An 18,071-nucleotide genomic window follows, 5' to 3' on the forward strand; every position below is an offset into this window, starting at 1 on the left:
CATCTTTAAGTTGCTCTCAATATATATTTTAATTCCTCTCTTACTTGCTAGATCTTGTTTTTGTAATCTTTTTACCCCTGATATATTTTGGCTGTAGTAAGTTTAAAGAGTTAAAATTCATTATTCCTGGATTCAGACACCTCCCTTATTCCTGGATTCAGACACCTCCCTGGGAATTCTGATAATTCTACATCTATAGATATAGATATAGCTATATCAGAATATATTTATTTCCTGCTGATTCCAAAGCAGCTCAGTTAGTTTACGCCTACCCTACCCATTTATCTTATGAGTTTTCATCTCACCATCCTGTCACCTTCTGCATGAACTTGGCTTTGGAAACATCAAGGCCCATCTAAGCCAAAAACAATATACAATTTTACATCCTTTAAAGTAATGCCTTGTGATTTAAAATAAACTTCAATATTCTTGCTGAGAAAGCTCATTTCAAAACTCCTGGAAGAGTGATGAGGATGCAACTCCTTAATGATTGTAACTCTTAATATTTAGAGTTTTCTGTTGTTAAAAAGTGCTTCCTCATATATAAAAGGCCTTATTTGAACTTCATTTATACAAAGAAGAAAGTAATATCTATAACGAGGTATTTTTACACATATCATATCATCCCTTATATAAGGGAGAAAACCACCAATGTTTGAAAGATGTCAAGTCCAGTATTGATTGGCTAGTAAGCAGGACAGCTAGGACTGCACCCATTTCTGTCAAATCCTAATCTCTTGCTTTAAAGATTTTCTCTTGTCTTTGGTTTTCTGCAGTTGAATATGATATGCTTAGATACATTCACTTGTTTTTTCATTTTTTATTGAGGTAGAATTGATGTGCAGCATTATATTAGTTTCAGGTTACAACATAATGGTTCAATATTTGTATATATGGCAAAAGGATCATCACAGTAAGTCTGGTTGACATCCGTCACCACACACAGTTACAAACTTATTTCTTTCCTGTGATGAGAACTTTAAAAATTTACTCTCTTTGAGACTTTCCAACATGCCGCATGGTGTTATTAACTGTAGTCAAAAAAATATATGGAATGCTCCATGAATTGGTGAATTGTCCTTACACAGTGGCCTTGTTTATCTCTGTATCATTTCCATGTTAGTATACATGCAGTCGAAGCAAGCGGTGTTTGTTACTTATTCTACTTTGTGTTCTCTGAGCTTCCTGAATCTGTGGTTTTGTACCTTTCATTACTGTGGGAAAGTTCTTGGCCATTGGTACCTTACCTGTTTCTTCTGTTCTGCTGTCTCTCTCTTCTCCTTCCAGTATTCTAATTACCTATATTATACCTTTTGAAATAATCTCACAGTCCTTGAATGCTCTGTTCTGTTCGTTTTTGTCCCTCCTAGTCTTTGCATTTCAGTTTGGAAAGATTTTATTGACTTATCTTCAGCTTGGCGATTCTTTCCTGGATAGTGCCAAGTCTACTAATAAACTCATCAAAGGCATTCTTTATTTTTGTCATTTTTTTGGGTAATTGCCAATTTTAATTTTCCCCATTATGTGTAAGAGTTGTGTGTAAAAATACTGGCAAAACACAGGCACTTCTCAATTTCCCTCAGCTTGTAAACATGGGCGTATGTCTTTTAACATCATTTTCTTTTATTTGAAGTATAGTTTTTTACAATGTTGTAATAGTTGCAGATTTACAGCAAAGTGATTCAGATATATATATATATGTGTGTGTGTGTGTGTGTATCCTTTGTCAAATTCTTTTCCATTATATGTTATTACATGATATTAAATATAGTTCCCTGTGCTATACAGTAGGTCCTTGTTGTTTATATCTTTTATATATAGTAGTGTGTATCCATTAAACCCAAGCTCCTAATTTATCACACCCCCACCACCACCATTTCCTCTTTGGTAACTGTAAGTTTGTTTTCTATCTAGCATTTCCTTTTAATCCTTTCTTAGTATTTCCGTCTCTCTCTTACATTACTCATCTCTTCTTTCATGTTGTGTGCTTTTTTCATTAGAGTTCCTAACATATTAAACATGGGTATTTTAAATTACCTGTTTTAATAATTCCAACATGTGTATCACATCTGACTCTAGTTCTGATGCTTGTTTTTCCTCTTCAGACTGTGATTTTTTTTCTTGACTTTTGGCATGCCTTGTAATTTTTTGTTGAATGCCAAACATGTTGTATTAGGTAACAAGTATTAAGGTAAACAGACCTTTGGTATGAAAAGGTGTGGTCATCTTGCTAGGAATTTGACTGTGTTTACTTAGTGTTTGCTGTAGGTGTAGGTACTCGACCTCTCAGATTCCTCTCGTTCTTGTTTTTGTCTCCCCTCTTGACTTTGGGCTTCCTTGAATCTGTGTCAGCTTTTTCAGTTCTGTTTTGCTGTTATTATACTGGAGCCTATTGATATGGTAGAAGATGTAGGGGAGGAGAAGCCTTCTAAAATCTCATGAATAAATCTCAGTCTTTTAATGGGTCTATGTCTGGGAACTGTGACCTTCACAAATATTCCTCTGTTGGTGTTTCCCCCTGCCCCTACTCTCTATCCTGGCTGCAGCATTCCCAATATTTTCCCTTGAAGCCATGTTCCTTGTTGACCATGTTTTTGTATCCCTTATCTATCCAAGGAGACAAGAAGTTTAGAGGGTGCTGTAGTGGGAGGAATACCCTTCCCCTAGTTGAGGCATGGCTCTAGCAAGGCCTTTTCCCATGGAGCATAGGCTTTTGTTGTGGACACATTTCAGAATGTGTACTCTTCCCCTCCCTCTGCCAGAGCCATAAGGAGATCTTTCACATCTTCATCTCGAGAGCCTGTGAGCTTCCTGGAGGTAAAGTCCATGAAGCTGTGGGTCCCTCCTCAGGCAGTGGCCCTCAGGAGTTTCTCACTCTCATGGTAGTCCACACTCAGCCCTGAGCAATTCATCAGTTACCATTGTGTGTTCCTACCAGTTTACGATTCCCGTGGCTTCTGTTTCCAGGAAACATATCTAGGTTATGTATCTCCAGATTTTAAGGTGGCAATTTTCCCTGAAACCTCAATCATCTCATGGTTCCAAGAAATGTCATTGATTTTCTGAGAAAAAGGTTCAGCCTTTTCTTTTTGTAAGGATAGAATGATTTCCAAGCTCTTTACATGTCAGAGCTAAAACCAGAAGTCCAAAGTCTTTCCTTTCACTTGAGAGCCTTCACCAGGTCCTAAGAAAGAAAAAGAAAAGTATATAAATAATCCAGCATGTACATGTGGCTAGTTAGTGGAGCCATTTGTGTCTCAGTAAAGAAGAAAGAAATGCCAGTGTATTAACTTCTCTATATGCCCATCCTCTATGGCAGAAGGAACCCAGCAGAAAATAGGAATAGATTTGGAGCATAACAACTTAGGCATACCACACTGGAATAGGACAACAATCCACCCAGTCCAGAGCCCTGTCTGACTGTGGCTATCAAGGGTATTTTGTGGGGGAGCAAGACCCTGAGAGATTAAGGCACCCCCCAGACACTTCCTGCCTCCTGGTCAGTTATAGATCTATTGTCTGTACAATCATGGGAACCTGTAAAATCACAAAATCATAGCATGTTGGCACTGGAAGGTAGATAGAAACTGATACTTTATGTTGATATTTAAATGCTGTTGACTTTTATAAAGGTGTAAATGTCCAAAGAAAGAAAGAAAGAAAGAGCAGTAGTGAGAATGGGAAAAAGGAACCAGGTAACATCCATTTATTTCCTTTCTATCTTGTCATTGAGGCATTTGTGAACATATCATAAACGAAGGCATCTCATAAATCTGCTGTCACCTCTGTCACCCTCCATTCCACCTGAGACTTTTAGGGCAAGAAATGAGGAAGACACTGATGCTCCTCTTGTTCATTGGTTCAGATGATGAGGAAGGCTGTAATGAGACAGACAGAAAGAGGGATGAGGCAGAGGGAGACTAATAAACCCATGTGTGAAAGAAAATATTTATGCAAGACTTCAGATTCATCAACATGAGTCATCTGAGGATACTTTTGAAAATAGCATTTTTTTTTGTTTCTTTGGAATGTTACATAACTTTTTTCTTGTGCTTGGTTACCTTGAAGTCTTAGCTGTCAGAGTAGAAAGGACCCAAAAGTCGATCTAGTTTAAGTCTCCTCAGGCTGTGCTTCAATCCCCTGAATCCCCAGGAACCAGCTGACCTCTGCCGAGATAACTGGTGCTAGGGCCTCAACCAACTTACCTTATGTTCCACAGCTTTGGTTGTTAGAAAGCTCTTTCTCTCATTAAACTCAATATTATGTCCTTATAAATCCATGAGTTTGTCTTAATTATTGCACAAAATAAATACATTTGACAGTTGAGCTATTCGCTTGCATATAAACTTTGTACATATTGGACATCGTTTTCTTCAGAAGAAATCTTGGATGAAATTTGACTATCCTTTCTTTCATTTTCATGAATCTCAAAATAGATGAATCAAAATGCCTAGCCTCAGTCATTTAAGAAGTTCAGTAAACTGACCTATAAATAAAGCCCAGGGAAGGAAGCTGGGAACGTAGCACATAGAAATGTCTTTTTTTTTTTTTTTTTTGGCTGCATTGGGTCTTTGTTGCTGCGCACAGGCTTTCTCTAATTGTGGTGAGTGGGGGCTACTCTTCGTTGTGGCACACGGGCTTCTCATTGTGGTGGCTTCTCTTGTTGCGGAGCACAGGCTCTAAGCGCTTAGGCTTCAGTAGTTGTGGCTCACGGGCTTAGCTGCTCCATGGCATGTGGGATCTTCCCGGACCAGCAATCGATCGAACCTGTGTACCCTTAAATGGCAGGTGGATTCTTAACCACTGCACCATCAGGGGAGTGTCTTTATTCCTCCCCAAGGAGTAAATGAACACACGTCCCTTGTGGCCCACAGGGCAGGAATCTATCCCCAATTTATGGGGATTAGAGACCACTCTCTCATCTAGAGTGGTAAATGGATATTAATCTGGCAAAAGTGGTGAATTGTATTACAGGAAGCAATTCCAACTCTTAAGATGTGAAAATTGGCAGCATGAAAATTGGTAGCTGTGAGTACACCTAATGAGAGCACATTACACTTAATATGAGAAAGAGTGTCACATTAAATTGTGGTAGGTGGTATAGAAATTAGTTCTCTGAATGTCCTCCTTTTCAGAAGGACATGGACCTTGAATCAGAAAAACTAAGGAAAAGTAAAAGGCGTGGGGACATTACTGTACGAATGTGATTTCAACCAGGCTATTTGTTCTAACCTTAGCAAAGTCTGACCTCCATGGGAGGCAGCAAGCTGATAGTGGAAGGAAGAACATGGAGAGAGGAAGGAGTGGAAAACTTGGATCCAGGAGAAAATGGCCCTGGGAAGCAAGGCAGAAGTTCTTAATCTCTCCCAATTGGAAATGACCATGAACAGGGACAGCAGCAGGGATGAGAAGTGAGCTCCAGCTGCAGGAGTCAGTTGAGGGAAGGGTCTGTAATCCAGGTGGGTTTCTTTTACGTATTTAGACCTTAGTACCTGAGCTCTATGTATGTACAAAACAAACCAAGTGAGTACCAAGTGATTAGACATCCACGCCCACGGGAAAAGAGAAAAAGACCAATTTACAACACAACCTCACTCATTAAAGAAATTCAGGACTTGTGGGAGGGAACTTACTCTGGGAGATTCCCAGAATCTTTAAGTTTATTGATTTTTAAAATGAAAATGTGAGTCACTTTGTTTAAAATATTGAATGATATGAATAATAATGTCTTAGTGATGACTCAAATTTATCTGTCATAAAGAACGTCTAGAAAGACATGTTTGAAGAAAATAATGATTAGATGACTAAAGTTAGTGATTACTTTCTGAGAAAAAAAATGGTCCATCACTTATAAAATCTTCTATCTTCATAGAAATTTATTTGACATGGCTCTATTTCATTTCCTTAAGCACACTATTGATTAAACAAAGGAACGTTAGTCTTTCTTTATTGACTCATTGGATTTAATAAATAGGCATCTAGAAACATTGGAAGCAGCACTGTAACAAAATCTAATTGAATTGACGTTGAGCTGTTTTGAAAATGAGATTTAGTCATCTTAGAATTTTCAAAACCAACTTACCATCTTCATAGGCAGACAAAAAGGAAAGTTCTTGGTACTTTACTTTGAAGAAAAATTTCTTGATTTTAAATATGTTAGGAAAAGAGTTCTATGCATAGTTTATCTCATCACATACATCCAACTCTTACTTGGTTTCTTTGTAAATATCATAGCTGGAGTTGTTGACGGATGATCACTTGATGTAAGTACTAATTATGATGACAGTTGTCCAAGTGAGTAATTTAATACCTAAATATATTCAGAGTCTCAAATAGGTTATGTACTCACTCTCTTAGTCAATCTTTAATGGTAATTCAAAAATTAATGTCAATTAATTTAGAAGTTCCTTGGGAGGGGTACAAAGGGTAGAAGCCATTCACTGCTTATGGGGCTGAGTTTGTAGTGAGAACTTATTTGAAAACAATAATAATGAGAGATTTCAGAAAATTAATCTCCATTTTCTAACCTATTTGTTGATCAAATTTTTGAGGTTTATTGATCTCTCTTTGTCCAATGTTGATATAATAGTTATATATTAGAAATGTATTACAAATATACTATACGTATATTATATGCCTTACTGTAATTTTGCTACCATCATAAACAAAAGCAAACATTTAGGGTCTGCTCTTCCAAATTAAAAAGGAGAGGCAACATCCCTGCCCCTCAATCTGAATCTCTCCATATATCCTTCAAAAAGCATACAGATCAACGACAATCACACATAAAAGTCACTTAAAACCCTCATCATAATAAAATTAGGAGACAAAGAATGGTATAAACTCTAAGTGTGATGGGAGAGACCACTCCAAACCAGCAGAGCCAGTTTCAGATTCCAGGCTGAGCAGAGAGAGGCGCCAGGCAGGGACAGAAGAGATAGGACTGCAGTGCGGATGGAGCAATTGCAGGGGAGGAAAGTGTTTTCCTTTACCCGCTTAGGGTCCCTGGCTGGGTCTGAAAATCAAACTGACAAAGACAGATTCACAGAACAAAAGCACACACATTTATATAATGTAAGTTTTAACTGACCAGGGAGCCTTCCAATAAAATGAAGACCCAAAGAAACAAAGCTGTGTATTTTCATGTAAGCTTGATGAAGAGTAGGTGGTCATGGAGGAACATGGTAGGTTAAGGAGAATGAAGGACATTCAGTAAACTGGGGAAAACTTAGCAAGCCCTATGCGTGAAGATTCTTCTTGGTACCTCTATGTTTTGGAGATAAAGATGCCTCTTTCCTCTGAGTATCTTCCAGGTACATGGAGGGCACCTCTTACATGAAGGTTTTTTTTTTTTAACTTTGAATATTTTATTCATAATCTTGAAAGAAGGTACAATTTATTTTCATTTTCATCTTTCTTTGTAAGATAGCAGCATCACATGAAACTGAAGGAGAGTTGGTAAAAACAAAAGTATTTTGACTGCTCAGTAAATATTGAATCACATGTGAAATAGTGATTTAAATTTAAATTACTAAAATCATTCTCTTCTATAATGAAGTTCTAAAATGTTTTAAAAATATTCATTTCTGAAGGACTTCCACTGTCTAGACTATGGACCTGCCAAAGTTCAATTTCATTCAGCTCAGTTCCATTCCACGAACGTTCACTCAGTGCACACTTTTTATGTCCGAGCCAGCTCTAGATGTCCAAAGACAGGTATGATCTCAGTGAGCTCATCTCCTCCTCAGGGAAAGGACTAAGTCACATGAAGGTTATATGACTCTTCCCTGTTTCAGGGAAGAAGGGCAACAGGAGGAAGAGGTCAGAGTGATGTTCTTGCTTCTGCCATTTTCTCAAACTCCTTCAGCTTAAAATATTCAATATTCCAATGTGCCATATTTTGGGGTAGCATGTCCTGAACCCCATCACAGTGGTGGAATGAGAAGGCACCCCCAGGAGAAGAGAGGGCTCTCCTGAATAGGGAGATATTGAGAACAGGCTGGAGGCCTCATGGACCGGAGCACAGGCTACAGTAGGATTGAAGGGAAGAGGCTTGAAATTCCACAGGAACAGAGGTGCAAGTCTTCCAGGAAAGAGGGAGGCACTGTGCAGGCCTGAGGGTGAAGGGAGAAAGGCAGCAAAAGGCAGACGTTACAGGAAGGAGAGAGCATTACACATCAGAAGGCACGTTTGACCACCCCTGCAAATTCGAAGACAGTGAATAAGCAGATCCCACTTACAAGGGCCAAAGTAAATAAATAAATATATGGATTTTAAGAAAGAAATGAAAAATATTTAGAAATAAATGTCACAGGAAATGGGACAAAACCAAGGGAGACTAAAAACACTCCCAAAAGACACATAACGGACTTGAACAATGGAGATACTCCTTAGTTAGGGATAGAACAATCCAACATCATAAACTTGTCCATTCTTCCTGGATCAATGAACAAACTTAACAAAATCATAATAAAAATACTAACGTGTTTTCCCTTGGGCTAGACATTTGATGCTAAAATTCATATAGATTCTAAAAAATATGGAATTAATTGTTAAGGAAACTCTGAAAGGAATTGGAAATGGTCTTAACCCCATGAGATATTAAAATATGCCTCAAGCATCTGCAATTAAAATCACGTGGAAATGTTCCATGAAGAGATAGACAAAGGAAAGAGAATGGAAAGTCCAGAAATAGATCCAGCTATAAAGTAAGCTTGTATATGATGAAAAATGCATCTCAAATTATTTGTTAAATTATGAACTTTCTTGTGAATGATGTTGGCATTGCTAGATTCATTTGTAAGAGGATAAAATTCTTCACGTAAGGAGAACCCCAAATGATCAGTGATCTTAATACTCAAACCATACGAATGCTCCAATAAAACATTATCTTGAAAGGAGGAAAAAACTCAAAATCCAGATGCAATGAAAGATTGATATATTTAACACTGTGCGTGTATGTGTCTGTTATGTAGGAAATCAAACAGAAGCAATGATCAAAGCTAAAATAAAAGAGCACGCTTTTCACCTGAAGAATTTAAATCTGTGAATAAAAACGCTTCACCTATTTTCATATGACTAAAAACAGAGATCAATTTCTAGATGCATCTTTGTGAAATTTATAAATCTCAAGGCAAAAGGTCCACCCTGCAAGTATTTAGTCAGAAAAGTCAATTTACCTGCAAATTAAGAAAAATGACCCTTGTCTCAGACTTTTCCCTCATAATGAACATCAGATATAAATAAGAGTAACATTTACAAAGATTTAAAGGGGAAAGGTTGTAACCCAGAAATCTAGACTAAACAAGTTTTCCTTCATCTGTAAAGGCAAAAGTAAATAGTCAAGGCTTTAAAAAGTAGTTCATTTCCATGCCATTTCTTAAAAAGAAAAAAAAAAAACACAGAAAAAACAAAGAACCCCAAAACTGAGTATATATCAAAGCAAAGTAAAAAACTTGAGAATGTGGAAATTATGGCAGATGAGTTAGAGAACATTCAGATTTATTTTAAAAAATTGTAATAATTATTAAAAATATTGTTGAAAACATAGTGCATATAGTTTTTAAATGCTCCAGAAAGTAAAAGCAGCCCTCCCGTCACACACACTCACACACAGACATACACTTCTAAAATCTCGGATCATTGCCACCAAAGTTAGAACGTTGATGCTGGAGAAGAGTAAGAAAATAAAAAGCTGCTAATTTAAAAATATTACGTAAAGAAGTATCAATAGAAACTGTCTTTACTTGGCAATAATAATTAAATGTATATCAATTAAAGTGTATGTTTTAAGATTTAAAAAAAACTTAAATAATTAAAAACATATGTATACACATTTCTAGTTACTACATGTAAAATAATTTAAAATAGTCATTGCCTAATCCAAAGTCATGAAGATTCCTGTGCACATGGAAGATTGAGGTGCCAGCCCAAGAGTTTCTAAAAGGCAGAGTAAAGTCTACCTTAATATCAAAGTACTTGGAGATTACTTTCCCCAGAGGAACAGGGAAGGTCAATTGTCCACTTAAGATTTTTGCCACATTTGAAAGGTACAAGGGAATGGGAGACAAAGAACCAAGCTGGACCCAGAGATAAGAAGTGGATTTGCCCCAGTCTTTCCTGGCTGGAGACAGTAACCCACCAGGCTTTCAAATCTCTGAAGGGTCTTGCCTGACAAACAGAGAAGAACCAGAGATGGGTTGAGTCTTATTAAAAATGCATATGTATAATTGGAACACGGGGTGGGGTGGGAGACAGAGAGAGACAGAGACAGAGATAGAGAGAGAGAGAGAGAGAGAGAGAGAGAGAATGGAGCAAAAGCAGTAATTGAAGAGATAATGGCCAAAAATTTGCCCAGATTGATAAAAATCAGTCCACAGATTCAAGAAAGCCAAATAGTTCAGCAAATGTATAAGAAAGAAAGAAAGAAAGAAAGAAAGAAAGAAAGAAAGAAAGAAAGAGAAAGAAAGGAGAGAAAGAGAGAAAGAAAGAAAGAAAAGGAAAATCATCCTTTGGCACCTTATAGGAAAACTGCTAAAACTTAGCAGATGAAGTTAAACTTTTCTTTCAGAAGCAAATATATATCCATATATATCATTGTTAAGAAATAAACATTAAGATATTTTAAAACTAGTTATTCATCATAAGAAATTAAGAAAATAATGCCAAAACAAATTCAAGTTTCAAAGGAGAATGCTTATAATAAACATAAAGGCCAATATTAAATGATCAGTGAGAGAAAAACATACAAATGGCCAATAGGTAAAAGAAAAGATGCTCAACATCACTAATCATTAGAAAAATGAAAATCAAAGCCACAATGAGAGGGCTTCCCTGGTGGCGCAGTGGTTAAGAATCAGCCTGTCAATGCAGGGGACATGGGTTCGAGCCCTGGTCCGGGAAGATCCCACAGGCCGTGGAGCAACTAAGCCCATGCATCACAACTACTGAGCCTGTGCTCTAGAGCTCACAAGACACAACTACTGAAACCTGTGTGCCTAGAGCCCATGCTCCGCAGCAAGAGAAGCCACCGCACGCGCACTGCAACCAAGAGTAGCCCCCGCTCACCCGAACTACAGAAAGCCCATGCACAGCAACAAAGACCTAATGCAGCCAAAAATAAATAAATAAATAAATAAATTAAAAAAGCAACCCAGAATGAGATATTGCCTCACCCCTTTTTGGAATGGCAATTATTAAAAGGACAAGAAATATTGTTGGCAAGGATGTGGAGAAAAGGGAACCCTTGTGCACTGCTGGTGGGAATATAAATTGGTGCAGTGACTGTGGAAAACAGTATAGAGGTTCCTCAAAAAATTAAAAATAGAGCTACCATACGATCCAGCAATTCCATTCTGGGTATTTATCTGAAGGAAATGAAATCACTACCTGAAAAGATATCTGCACCTCGTGTTTATTGCATTATTTACAATAGCCAAGGTATAGAAACAACCCAAGTGTCCATTGATGGATGAAGGGATAAAGCAAATGTGGTAGATACATAGAACAAAATTTTATTCAGTCAGAAAAAGCAGGAAGTCCTGATATTTGCAACAACATAGATGGAACTTGAGGGCATTATGCTAAGTGAAGTAAATCAGACAGAGAAAGACAGATGCTGTACAATCTCTTATTTATGGAATCTGAAAAAAAAAAACCAGAAAACAAACAAAATAGATCTCATAGACACAGAGAACAGATTTGTGGTTGCCGGAAAAGGGTTGGCAGGGGGGTGGGGTAGGGTGGTATGGGTCAAATTATTGAAGAGCATCAAAAGGTACAATCTTCCAGTTATAAGAGAAATAAGTCTTGGGGGCGTCACACACAGCATGGTGACTATAGTTAACAATATGGGATTTGAATGTTTCTGTAGGAGAGTAAACCCTGAAAGTCTCATCCCAAGAAAAAAATTATAACTATGTGAAGTAATGGATGTTAACAAGATTTCTTTGGTGATCATTTCACCATATACAAATATATCAAATCTCCAATGTGATACTTCAATTATATCTCGTTAAAAAAAATAGTCATTGAAGAGTACCAGAATATGCCACCCCAAAATATACTCTTTGGCATAGGAAATATTTTGAGTCAAAGGTCACTGAGAACCAGTAGACACAGGACAAGCTCTAAGAACAGGGTATAGATTTTCCTTCTTTAGCGGAAATTTCCATTTGTAGAGATGTGCCCCTCTGCTGTACCTGGGAGAAGAGGACCCTTAACAGGCCAGAAGGCACTGGCTTAAATCTGCACAACAAACCTTACTGAACACCTCTTGTTCAACCATAATTTCCCTGGTCACCTTCATACAAAGTGCCTCCCTGCACAGAAGCTCCCGGACCGCTTTTCTGGTTTTCGTACTGAAGCCTGAGTTCTAACCACCACTTGGGGTGACTGAGTACTCCTATGTGTGCATACACAATGCATGTGTTAAAAACTTCTGATTGTTCTTCTCTTGTTAACCTGCCTTTGGCCAGTCTAAGGTAGAGGCCCCAGCAGGAGAACCTAAGATAGATGCAGGAAGAGATTTTTCTCCCTAACATCAGGAAAGGGGAAAACAGTTGAATTGATAGATCAATAAATCTGAAATCCAGTTATATGAATAAGAAAAGCTCAATGAAAGATATGCATTCCCTTTTAATTTTTACTCTTTTAATTAAGTAAATTTGACTCAAATAAAAATACATAGATGTGGGACTGAAAAAATTGATGAGATTACAGATTCAGAGGAAGCTACAAAAATAAGGGTAAGTTTATAAGTACACTTTCTATAAATAAATTTGATATTTTTATGAAAAAGGACAATTTTCTGGCCAAGTATAAATGATAAAACTTTACTTAAAAAGAAACGGAAAATCTGAATAGGCCAATTACTATTGCTTGTTACTGAGAAGGTTATTCAGAATATATAAAATTTACTCCAAAAATTTTCAAGTTCAGGTGGTTTCATACTCTATACTGTATATAACACCACACATGTGCATAAACATATACAGTTATATATAAATCTCTATTTATTTTTGTGAACTAGACTCACTTGATACCAATGCTTGAGAAAGCATCAAAACCATGAAGCTAAAAAAAAAGCATGAGACACTCTCACATACGAACATAGGTGCAAAAATTCTAAATGGAATTCTCACAAATCAATTTCAATGCTAAATAAAAATGAGAACATACCACAATTAGATAGAATTATTCCAGGAATACAAGGATCACTCCATGCTAGGAAATCTATCAATTTAACATATCTTATCTATAGTTCAAAGTAAAAGCTAGACAAGGATCTCTACAAATACTGAAAATGCATTCAGAAAATTGACAAATTTTTAAAAAAATTAATAGACTTTTTTAGAGAAGTTTTAATTATACAAAAATATTGAACAGAAGGTACAGAGAGATTCCATATACTCTGGGCCAAAATTTCCTCTATTATTAATATACTGCAGTCAGCTGGTACATTTGTTCCAAGTGATGAGCCAATATTGATACGTTATGATTCAAGTCCATAGTTTGCATGAGGGTCTACACTTTGTGTTGTACCTTGTATGAATTCTGACAAATGTATGACAGGTAGCCACCGTTAGAGTATCATACAGGATAACAGCTTCACTGCCCTAAGAATCCCCTGTGCTTCACTTATTGATCTCTCCCTCTCCCCAAGCCCCTGATCTTTTCACTGTCTCCATAGTTTTAAATTTTTCAGAGAACGGTAGCAGAATATGCCACCCCGAAATACGACTGTGGGAGTTGACATGACTCCCCAAAATATGCTGTTTGGTACATTGATTATTTTGGGCTAAAGGCATGTAAAAAACAGCAAACTCAGGGAGAGGCTTTCTCCAAACTCCCCTTATCTGCCTAAAGACAGAGCCTCCAAAAGGAACACAGTTGTCACAAAGCCCCTTCATCAAACAGGGAAAATTGACTCTTGTCACAGGAGAGATTAGAAGTCAACATCACACCCAGACAAACTTTGTTACCAACTATCATCCCTTCATCTATTATTCTAGAGGCCCCCATCTTCTTTCCTAAAAATCATTTACTTTTCCCTAAAAGGCTTACATCTCCCTTTCCCTTACCCTAATAAGATGGTATTTAATCCTGAATTCTAAGCCACCTTGGGGAGTTCCGCATTTTTCGCTGGTGTATGTATATATATACATCATGTATATACAAGCTATACATGTGAATAAACTTCTGTTTGTTTTTCTCTTGTTAACGTATCTTCCATTACAGGTCTTGGCTCAGAACTCAGAAGGCTAAGGGGAAATTTTTTTTTTCTCCTACGATAGGAATCCTACAGTATGTAGCTGCTTCAGATCGGCTTCTTTCAATTAGCAACATGTGTTTAAAGTTCCTCCATGTCTTTTTGTGGCTTACAGCACATTTCCTTTTATTGCTGATTAATATTGCATTGTCTGGATGTACCATAATTTGTTTATGCGTTCACCTATTGAAGGACATCTAGATTGCTTCCAAGTTTTAACTGTTATAGTTAAAGCCACTATAAACTTTTCACGTGCAAGTTTTGGTCTGAAAGTAAGTTTTCAACTCATTTGGATAAATACCAAGGAGGGTGATTATTTGACCATATAAGAGTACGTTTAGTTTTGTAAGAAACTGTCAAACTGACTTTCAAAGTTGTTCTACCAGTTTGCATTCCTACCAGCAATGAATGAGAGTTCCTGTTGCTCCATAGCCTCACCAACATCTGGTGTTGTCATTGTTTTGGATTTTGGCCATTCTAATGGTTGTATAGTGGTATCTCCTTGTTTTAATTTGCAGTTCCCTATTGATATTGAGCATCTTTTCATATGCTTATTCGCTATCTATATATCTTATTTGGTAAGGTATCTGTTCAGATCTTTTGCCTATTTTGAGGTTTTTGTTTTCTTATTGCTGAGTTTTAAAAGTTCTTTGTATATTTTGGATACAAATCCTTTATCCAATATGTGTTTTGAAAAAAAAAAAACCCTCACTAGTCTGTGGCTTGTTCTTTTATTCTCTTAACAGTGTCATTTAAAAAAAAATTTAATTTTAATGAAGTCATGGTTATCTTTTTTTAAAATTTTATTGATTGTGCTTTTGGATCTAAGAAGTCATCACTAAACCCAAAGTCACTTAGATTTTCTCCTACGTTATCTTCTTGAAGTTTTATAAGATACACTCAAAAAAAAAAATAGAAGCTCTGAATTAGTCAGCGTTCCCACTAGATTTTTTTAAATAGAGAGTTTAATGAGGGGACAAAAAACAGGCTTGGCAAGGCTAACAAAACATATAAGGGGTTGTGAGGCACCTAGAGATAGTAATCATGGTAAGCTATTACCACCCTAGGGCTGATGGGAAAAAGGGAAGAGTTGGTGCTGGAACCTCATGTTGAAACTTTACTATTATCGTGAACTCAACTACTACTAATGAGTTCATGCCTAGGCAGGGAGAGAGCAGAGGGTGAAATATCCTTGCCTCTTCTTCATATCTTTCAGTGTCATGTCAGTGACCCTAGCTGGCAAAACCCACTAGAAGGCCCTCAGCAAGGGAGGCTGGGGATTGCAGTCTGCAGAGGTCATCCTCCTGGGGGCATAGAGCAGAGCACAGATGGGTGGGAAATCCATGTGGGAGAGGACACGTGATGAAGAATGACTACAAGCTCCTTGTATCGTTAAAAAATCAGTATGTCACACTCTAGACCATTACGGAGCCAAGTTCAAAGCTGAGTTCTAGCATTTAGCAGCTGTGTGACCAAGGACTGGTTAGTTAACGTCTCTGTTTCCTTTTCTTTTTTAAATTGAAGTATAGCTGCTGTACAATATTACATAAGTTACAGGTGTAGCATCTCTGTTTCTTTATGTTTAACTGGGGACAATAACAATGCTACATTATAAATATTGAGACGACTGTATTAAATGTATATAAAGTAGTGATGAGTACTCAATATGCTAGCCACTACTACTACTACTATTATTTGAGTCTTTGTTATTAGAAAGAGAGGAGAAGCAGGAAGCCTAATCAGAAATGTAAGCACTGTTTCTCAACACAAGACAGAATCTCTATATGAAATTAACAGCCAAAGACATATCTGACAGTGAAATATTAACACGTCCCCACTAAAACCAAGAACCAGTGAAGGATGCCTTCTACCACCACTATCATTTAAGGGTCTAGAAATTTTAGCCAACATAGTAAGATATGTAACATTGGGAAAAACAAGAAATTTACCTTTTCATTACTTTTAGATAATGATGGCTCTCTGTCTAGAAAGACCCCCGACCCCCAAATTTAAAAATGAAGTGGGTAGGGCTTCCCTGGTGGCGCAGTGGTTGAGAGTCCGCCTGCCGATGCAGGGGACGCGGGTTCGTGCCCCGGTCCGGGAAGATCCCACATGCCGCGGACCGGCTGGGCACGTGAGCCATGGCCGCTGAGCCTGCGCGTCCGGAGCCTGTGCTCCGCAACGGGAGAGGCCACAACAGTGAGAGGCCCGCGTACCGCAAAAAAAAAAAAAAATGTAAAAATGAAGTGGGTAGACAGTTAATGAATTTATAAAAATTAATGGCTTTTATAAAATCCAGGAAAAAATCTAAGTATAATATTTAATGGAAACAGTTTCCCATTTATAATGATAACACAAAATATTAAGTGCCTAAAAAGCTTTATAAAAATTTTGCAAAAAATGTGAAGGTAGCCAAAAAACCTGATAGCTACATTAAAAAAAGAGAATGTGTTAAATAAAAATCACCCCATTTTGAATATTGAAAAGATGTCAGTTCTTCCCAAACTCATTTATATGTTCAATGCAATTGCATTTAAGTTTCCAGCGGGATTTACTCTAAAACATGTTCAAGTAAAACTAAGATTCATCTAGAAGAATAAATTCATGAGCAGAGCTGAGAAAAGTTGAAACAGAAACAAAATAAAAAAGACTTACTTGTGATATTTGTCCTACTAGATATAGAAACATAATTTAATATTAATATAATCAAAACAGGTGGTGGTGGCACAGAAAACATTATCAGAATAAAGGAATGAAATAGAAACTCCAACAGAATAAATATGTAAATATGAAGTAAATGTAGAGATGTATTTTGATACGATACCCCCAAATAAATACCAGGTGGATTAAAGATTTAAATGTGAAAAATTAGCCATGATAAAAATCCTGGAAGAATAGCAGAATATTTGTGTACCTCAGAACAGAAAAAGGCTTTTTAAGTGTAAAAGCAATACAACATAGTCACAACAGAAGACTGATAGGACTGCATAAAATAAAACCTTTTATATCTCAAAAGTCAGCCCCCTTCAGCTTTTCATAATAACAGCTCTTGCTGCTGATTCTGAGGTTTATGCTTCTAGGTTTGAACTGGGACAAGATTAGAAAGTGTGTTATCCTACAGATGGGTTATCATGTAGACAGCCGCTAGGATGATTTCTTCTTGGAATGAAACTTAGGATTTCGTAGCCCCACTTCCATGGTGCACTGATGTATTAAGTCATTGAAAATATCTCCCCGAACTTCAATGCAGACAGATCTCTGTGTCTTCAGCACACTGCCCTTGGAATTCAGAGAGGCCCGAGTTCCAGATGCAGATGGGAATGCGCTGGTCAAAAAAGAGTAACAGTCGCTATTATTATCCCCATTTTGCAGAGGAGAAATATTGCTCTCCCTTACGAACCAGCATTCACTTTCTCTGCATGAGACTGTATGTGTTTCTTATTCATAGGAATTAGAGATTAGCTGGGCAAATTTTTCCCCATCGTTTCCAAGATTGTGTTATTATTTATAAAATAGTTTAATTACACTCAGTCTAAATCAATCCACATTTCAGTAAGGACATGAGAGCTTTATGTCTAAAAATTAAAAATAAGACAGTTCATCCTGTCATGATTTCCATTCAAATGTTTTTCCTAAACAATAACAGTAACAACAACAACAAAAACCTGACATCTTAATAGTCCATTTAGATTTCATTTAATGCCATTTGTAATATTTAGGCAACACAGACCCACATTATGCATTTCCCAGTCCCGGAACAACTTACATGATTATGGAACGGCTGAGGGGCAGAGCATAAAAG

The 18,071-nt window shown here is 37.1% G+C and overlaps 1 long non-coding RNA gene and 1 pseudogene across 1 annotated transcript in view; one reads left to right on the top strand and one right to left on the bottom strand.

The window, feature by feature from the left end:
- Positions 1 to 1,043: 1,043 nt before the first annotated feature.
- On the bottom strand, positions 1,044 to 1,143 carry LOC117199331 (uncharacterized; annotated as a pseudogene).
- A 15,170-nt stretch (positions 1,144 to 16,313) lies between these two features.
- The window catches only part of LOC125964559 (uncharacterized), a 213,949-nt gene continuing 212,191 nt past the window's right edge, over positions 16,314 to 18,071 (top strand). Inside the window, exon 1 of the long non-coding RNA XR_007477687.1 lies at positions 16,314 to 16,352. This is a non-coding gene — a long non-coding RNA (uncharacterized LOC125964559). The remainder of the gene's footprint in view (positions 16,353 to 18,071) is intronic.

Source organism: Orcinus orca, chromosome 5, assembly GCF_937001465.1.
Source record: "Orcinus orca chromosome 5, mOrcOrc1.1, whole genome shotgun sequence".
NCBI lineage: Eukaryota > Metazoa > Chordata > Mammalia > Artiodactyla > Delphinidae > Orcinus > Orcinus orca.